The sequence below is a fragment of the Entelurus aequoreus genome, linkage group LG01, assembly GCF_033978785.1.
Source record: "Entelurus aequoreus isolate RoL-2023_Sb linkage group LG01, RoL_Eaeq_v1.1, whole genome shotgun sequence".
In the NCBI taxonomy this organism is placed as follows: Eukaryota; Metazoa; Chordata; class Actinopteri; order Syngnathiformes; family Syngnathidae; genus Entelurus; species Entelurus aequoreus.
The window spans coordinates 42,981,120-42,987,119 of record NC_084731.1 but is presented as its reverse complement, the minus strand read 5'-3'; the positions used below and the strand labels follow the sequence as shown (position 1 = coordinate 42,987,119).

General features: G+C 40.4%; 1 protein-coding gene across 3 annotated transcripts in view; it reads left to right on the top strand.

Moving 5' to 3' along the window:
* Positions 1-2,258: 2,258 nt before the first annotated feature.
* fkbp5 (FKBP prolyl isomerase 5) overlaps positions 2,259-6,000 on the top strand; it is a 69,043-nt gene continuing 65,301 nt past the window's right edge. For 2 of the 3 annotated variants that reach the window (XM_062051159.1, XM_062051168.1), the window contains exon 1: positions 2,259-2,686. The gene's annotated coding sequence lies outside the window, so the exon portion shown is untranslated. The remainder of the gene's footprint in view (positions 2,687-6,000) is intronic. The other variant, XM_062051148.1, reaches the window with a different exon arrangement.

The window sequence follows — 6,000 nt, the reverse complement described above, 5'->3', positions numbered from 1 at the left end:
TTTGTGTCTCAGTCTGTGGGGTGAAAATATGGAACAGCCTGAGTGATGAGCTCAAACACTGTTCAAAAATTGAGCATTTTAAGAAATTGTACAAATCTAATATTTTGGTTCAGTATAGTGAGGTCTAGGCTTATTTTCAATATGAGTGTGAATGACTTATGTGACTTACTTATGATGATATATTGAGAATTGGAAGCACATCGTTCTGGGCAAATTGAGTTATGTGGATCCAGAGGAATGTGATAAAATGTGTTTCAGAGGAAACTGGATACTATAGTAACTATCTGAAAAAGAGGGGGATTCAAAAAGTTTATACTTCTTCCCATTACCCTTTTGAGATATGTTTAATTTAATTTAATTTTCTTAATTCAATTTTCTTTTCTTTTTTGTGAAATAATAATATTGCCATTGAGTACGGGATTGTTCACTGGAGATATGTATGTATATTATGTACTACATGTATGATGTGGAGCTGACTATGACATACTCAATACATGGCGTATGACCAATAGTTGGATTAGAGAGTGTACATGGACACTTGGACTTCACAAGTAGGTGTGAAAATACAAAAAACAAGAACAATTTGACAAATTAGACTAATTTAGTGCATAGAAACGTAGTGACTGTAGTGATTTCTGTGGCGTTTAATACCATCTTTTTCTGGGGTGGGTGAAGCTCGGGCAGAAAGAGCTGACTCCGTCCTAAGCTGCCCACTAGACAGCATTGAGGAGATGGCTGACATGAGAATGTTGACCAATTTGACATCTATGATGTGGACATCATAGATGTCAATCCCTCTCACCCCATACACAACACTGGAGGCCCTGAGGAGCTCCTTCAGCATTAGACTTTTACATCCACAGTGCAAGAAGGAGCGCTACCGCAGCTCTTTTCTACCCACAGCCATAAGACTTAACACATTTAGAATGCTTATTACTGTCATTTGCTTTTTTTTTGGTGATAAGATGTTTTTTGTTTTAGTTATACATAGTGCAATTGTTGGTGTACAATATGCATTATTTATTACTCAGTTTTAGTTTTTCAGCACGTTTTACTTCTGTTACTGTATGTAAAAACCTGCTCTGCAGCAACAAAATCTTCCTATTGTGGGATAAATAAAAGTATATATATAATTTTTGCTAAAACTTAGGACACTCATATGTCTCAGTAAGTGAACAAGAGTGCTGAGGCAACACTATACATGTATTTACCTGTATACTCCTGTAACTGTCTCACCCATCACTTATAAACAGTAGGGTTGGGCGATACTTCACATTTTGGTATTGATCCAATATCAAATAAATGCAGGGCCAGTATTGTCAATACCGATACCAGTTATCTTGGGCAATGTACTTGCTTTTAAATTGAATTATTACTTAATCGTTTTAGATTATTTTTGACCTGTTGTGTCAAAAATAACACAACAGCTCATTTGTGTGCTATTTGTACCAAATAGTCTGCTGCTGTTTTGTTGTATTGTCTTGTTGTAATTATTTTGTTTATTTATTATTATTATTTTTCAATAACTTTGTTTGTGTCACTCTCTTTGTCAGGTCGCTCTTGAAAGAGATTTTATAATCTCAATGAGTCTTTACCTGGTTAAAAACAAAGGAAATTGAATTGATACGTTTTAGTTGAACATTTTAATCTATCTTAAATGTAATCTATCTATTGATTTTGCCTTTCATTTGTTGAGCATGATTCAAATCAGAACACAGGACAGATTTTAGGCCATCAAGAACAAAAAGTCTGTTAACAAACTTATTTGTAAACAATGTATCCATATTTAATACAACATTGTAAGATTTTGTATACATATTACCAAATAATGTATTTATTTTAACATTTTACATTACCAAAGCTGTTAAATAATTATTCCCCACAACGCCCTCCTGATTCCTGACTTTGTAATGTAAGCAAAATACAAATATATCAACGATTCCCAAAAAATACCGATCATGTCACATAATGTAGTATCCCTCGCATTGATATGTCGACAGTTGTATAGATTCCATCGGCCCGGAGTAAACACGAGTACAACCAGCGCGCTTTAGCGCAACAACAAGCCGGCCCCAAGGCGCTCCTTCTCGGGCTGCGGGCAGCTCGACTTGACACCATGGTGTCAGACTCATGTCCGCGGCGGAGCTGGTCGTGTACGTTGCATTCGGTGTGGAGGATCCAAACTGTCAGCTGACCGACCGGAGGCGGAGGACAGCCGGCCGCGGAACAGCCTGTTCCCGACCAGCCAGCTATAGGCTCGGCACAGAATGGGTTACAGGTCAGGATGTCTATTTGGAACACTGTGTTCTCGTCAGCGGCGGTGCGGCCACAGTACAGCCGGAACATTGTGTTACTTTGTGGCTGCCTTCCAAGACCTGCCTTTCATTTTGTACTAAAAATCCCTCCCACCGCTCCTCTCTACGCGTTTTTTCCGCCTCTGTCCCTCCCCCGAACTCACTTCGACGTGTGCGCTCCATGTGATCGCTGTACCGGTACGTTTGTTGTCATCAAGCCGAGCAAAGGACGCCGGTCGCGGGCGAGAAAAGCGGAAGTGCGACGCCCACACGGAGGAACATCTCGTACCCGGGACTTGAGCTGCGACGCGCAGCCTTAAGCAGCAGACACTGCCGCTCCTTTAGTTCGCCAGGTGGATCTTTCTTTACACCCCCCCAAGAAAGCAAAACATGTGAGTGTTTTAATTCATTCTCTTCCGCTGTCACTTACTTAGAAAAAGTGTTTCTTAGTTTATTACTATGCATTATGAGGGCATACAGTCAGAGCGTTAAATGTAATTTAATCGTCAGAATAAATGGAAATGATTAACAAGCTGTATCGCAGATGGTTAAACGACTTCATGTATAAATCATGTTAGAATTACATTATAATAAATAATTATTATTGTCCCCCTCACGTTCAATTAAGCCACTAAGCGGAGTAGAACATTCTGAACCAGAGCAGGGTGTAATGTTAAGCTGGAACTGCTGGGAATTGTTATTAAAACATGTATTTACACTGAGAGGATGGAGATTTAGCATCTTCTAGGAAAGTATTTTTTTGTAATAATTATAAAAGCCATATCAAAGAGCTACATGTGTTTCTTTAAGTTGTGGCCAACGTTTAAGAAATCCACCATCAATGTGCCAAAATATCCTTTTTGTTGCACATTATCACCAAGTTTAAGAAAAATATTTATTAATTCTTTATTTTATTTTTTTTCAAGCATATTTATGATTGATTGACAATTACTGCTGAGGTGTGATTGAGCTCTTTGGCCATTAAAATTAGACGTGCTACATTTTCTCACATTCCCTGCAGGCATTTCCAGGTACATTATGTCATCTCTTGCCACTTTTTCATTTTAATAATTTATTTTCACTTCTATTTCCTGTATTGGCTCTAGTGTTTATGTGTGGGACAATTAAAAGGTTATTGGAGGTAACTCAACACAGTTATCATTTGATGACAGCTTTGAAGAACATGAATATTTGAGAGATAAATTCAATGAAATCGTTTAAAGGAGAGGGTGTTCTGAGCCATCAGCCTGCACCGGTGGGGAACATGTGAATAGAAGGAACATTGTGTTCAGCAACACAAACACACATGCACGCACGCACACACTCACACACATACACACACACACACACACACACACACACACACACACACACACACACACACACACACACACACACACACACACACACACACACACACACACACACACACACACACACACACACACACACACACATGCACAGTTCAGTTCTTTTAAGGACACTGCGTTGACTTGCATTCATTTCACATAGACTTCAGTGCACCTATAACCAGAGGTGTGGACTCGAGTCATGAATTTGATGACTTTAGACTCGACTTGACAAAATGTAAAGAGACTTGCAACTCGACTTGGACTTTAAAGGCCTACTGAAATGAAATGTTTTTATTTAAACGGGGATAGCAGATCTATTCTATGTGTCATACTTGATCATTTCGCGATATAGCCATATTTTTGCTGAAAGGATTTAGTAGAGAACAACGACGATAAAGATCGCAACTTTTGGTATCTGACAAAAAAAGCCTTGCCCCTACCGGAAGTAGCGTGACGTAGTCAGTTGAACATTTCCGCAAAGTTCCCTATTGTTTACAGTGATGGCGGCCAGAAGTGAGAGCGATTCGGACTGAGAAAGCGACGATTTTCCCATTAATTTGAGCGAGGATGAAAGATTTGTGGATGAGGAAAGTGCAAGTGAAGGACTAGTGGGGAGTGGAAGCGATTCAGATAGGGAAGATGCTGTGAGAGGCGGGTGGGACCTGATATTCAGCTGGGAATGACTACAACAGTAAATAAACACAAGACATATATATACTCTTATTAGCCACAACACAACCAGGCTTATATATAATATGCCACACATTTATCGCGCATAACAAACACCTAGGTGTTTGTTATGCTAGCTCCTAGCTCCTAGCTCCCATCCATATAACCCGCCAATACAATTCAAACACCTGTACAACGCACACAATCATTCAACCCAAGGTTCATAAAGCTTATATATTTACCCAAAGTTACGTACGTGACACGCACGTACGGGCAAGCGATCAAATGTTTGGAAGCGCAGCTGCGTACTCACGGTACCATGTCTGCGTCTGTGTATCCAAATCAAAGTAATCCTGGTAAGAGTCTGTGTTGTCCCAGTTCTCTACAGGCGTCTGTGTATCGAAGTCAAAGTCCTCCTAGTAAGAGTCTCTGTTGTCCGAGTTATTCGATCTTGACTGCATCTTTCGGGAATGTAAACAATGAAACACTGGCTGTGTTATGTTGCTGACTTCCCTCGCAAAATACTCCGCTTCGCACCGACAACTTTCTTCTTTGCTTGCTCAACTTCTTTCTCCATAATGCAATGAACAAATTGCAACAGATTCACCAACACTGATGTCCAGAATACTGTGGAATTATGAGAAGAAAACAGAGCTATTTTGTATTGGCTTCAATGGGGTACCGATGCTTCTGTTTCACTGGCTACGTCACGCGCATACGTCATCATCCAAAGGCGTTCTCAACCGGAAGTTTAGCTGGAAATTTAAAATTACACTTTATAAGTTAACCCGGCCGTATTGGCATGTGTTGCAATGTTACGATTTCATCATTGATATAAAACTATCAGACTGCGTGGTCGGTAGTAGTGGGTTTCAGTAGGCCTTTAACATAAATGACTTGTGACCTCACTTGGACTTGAGCCTTTTGACTTGACATGACTTGCTACTTTCCCCAAAACCCAACGATTAAAAAGTTATTCAGGAGCGCTCCAATCTTCCAATGTGTACGTGTGTGTGTGTCTGTCAGGGAGTGTGCGCTCTGTCAGCGTTTGTGCTGCCTGTCAGTACAACAGCCAATCAAATTAGATCCACGTTGTTTTCATCCCACAGCATTCATCCAATCAAATTGCAGAACAACCAACGAAGAATAGCTCTCAAACAACGCGCCAGTGAGGAAAAATTACGGCAAAGATAGTTTCGTTCGGGTATTAAAACTACGACTTGGTCAACAAAAAACAAATTGCAACAACTTCCAACTTCGTTCGACATTTGAAGTTGCACACAGAACGGTAAGTGTTGAATGTAAGCTAACGTTTATTGGCTAAGTAACGTAATTTTTATTTGCTGTGTAGTTAAATCAGTGAGGCTGTAAACTCACTGCTAACGTTATAACCATAGACATCTTATAAGTAGACGCAGCATCGAGCGCTACTGCCTACTGGCGCTGACGAGACGCGGGGGCGCCATCTTGGAGTGGTGATCCACTCTACTCAGTGCAATTCATTTGGCAGGAGCAATAAACTGTCTGTGACGACTGGGTCGCATCGTGATGCGGGGTTGTTCTCCCAGGAATGCAGACGGGCTTCGGACACAGCGTGCAGATAGGAAAATATTTATTTAAGACATAAATCATACGAGAACAAACAAAAACATACTCGTAGCACGGAATACAAAAACAAAGGGACT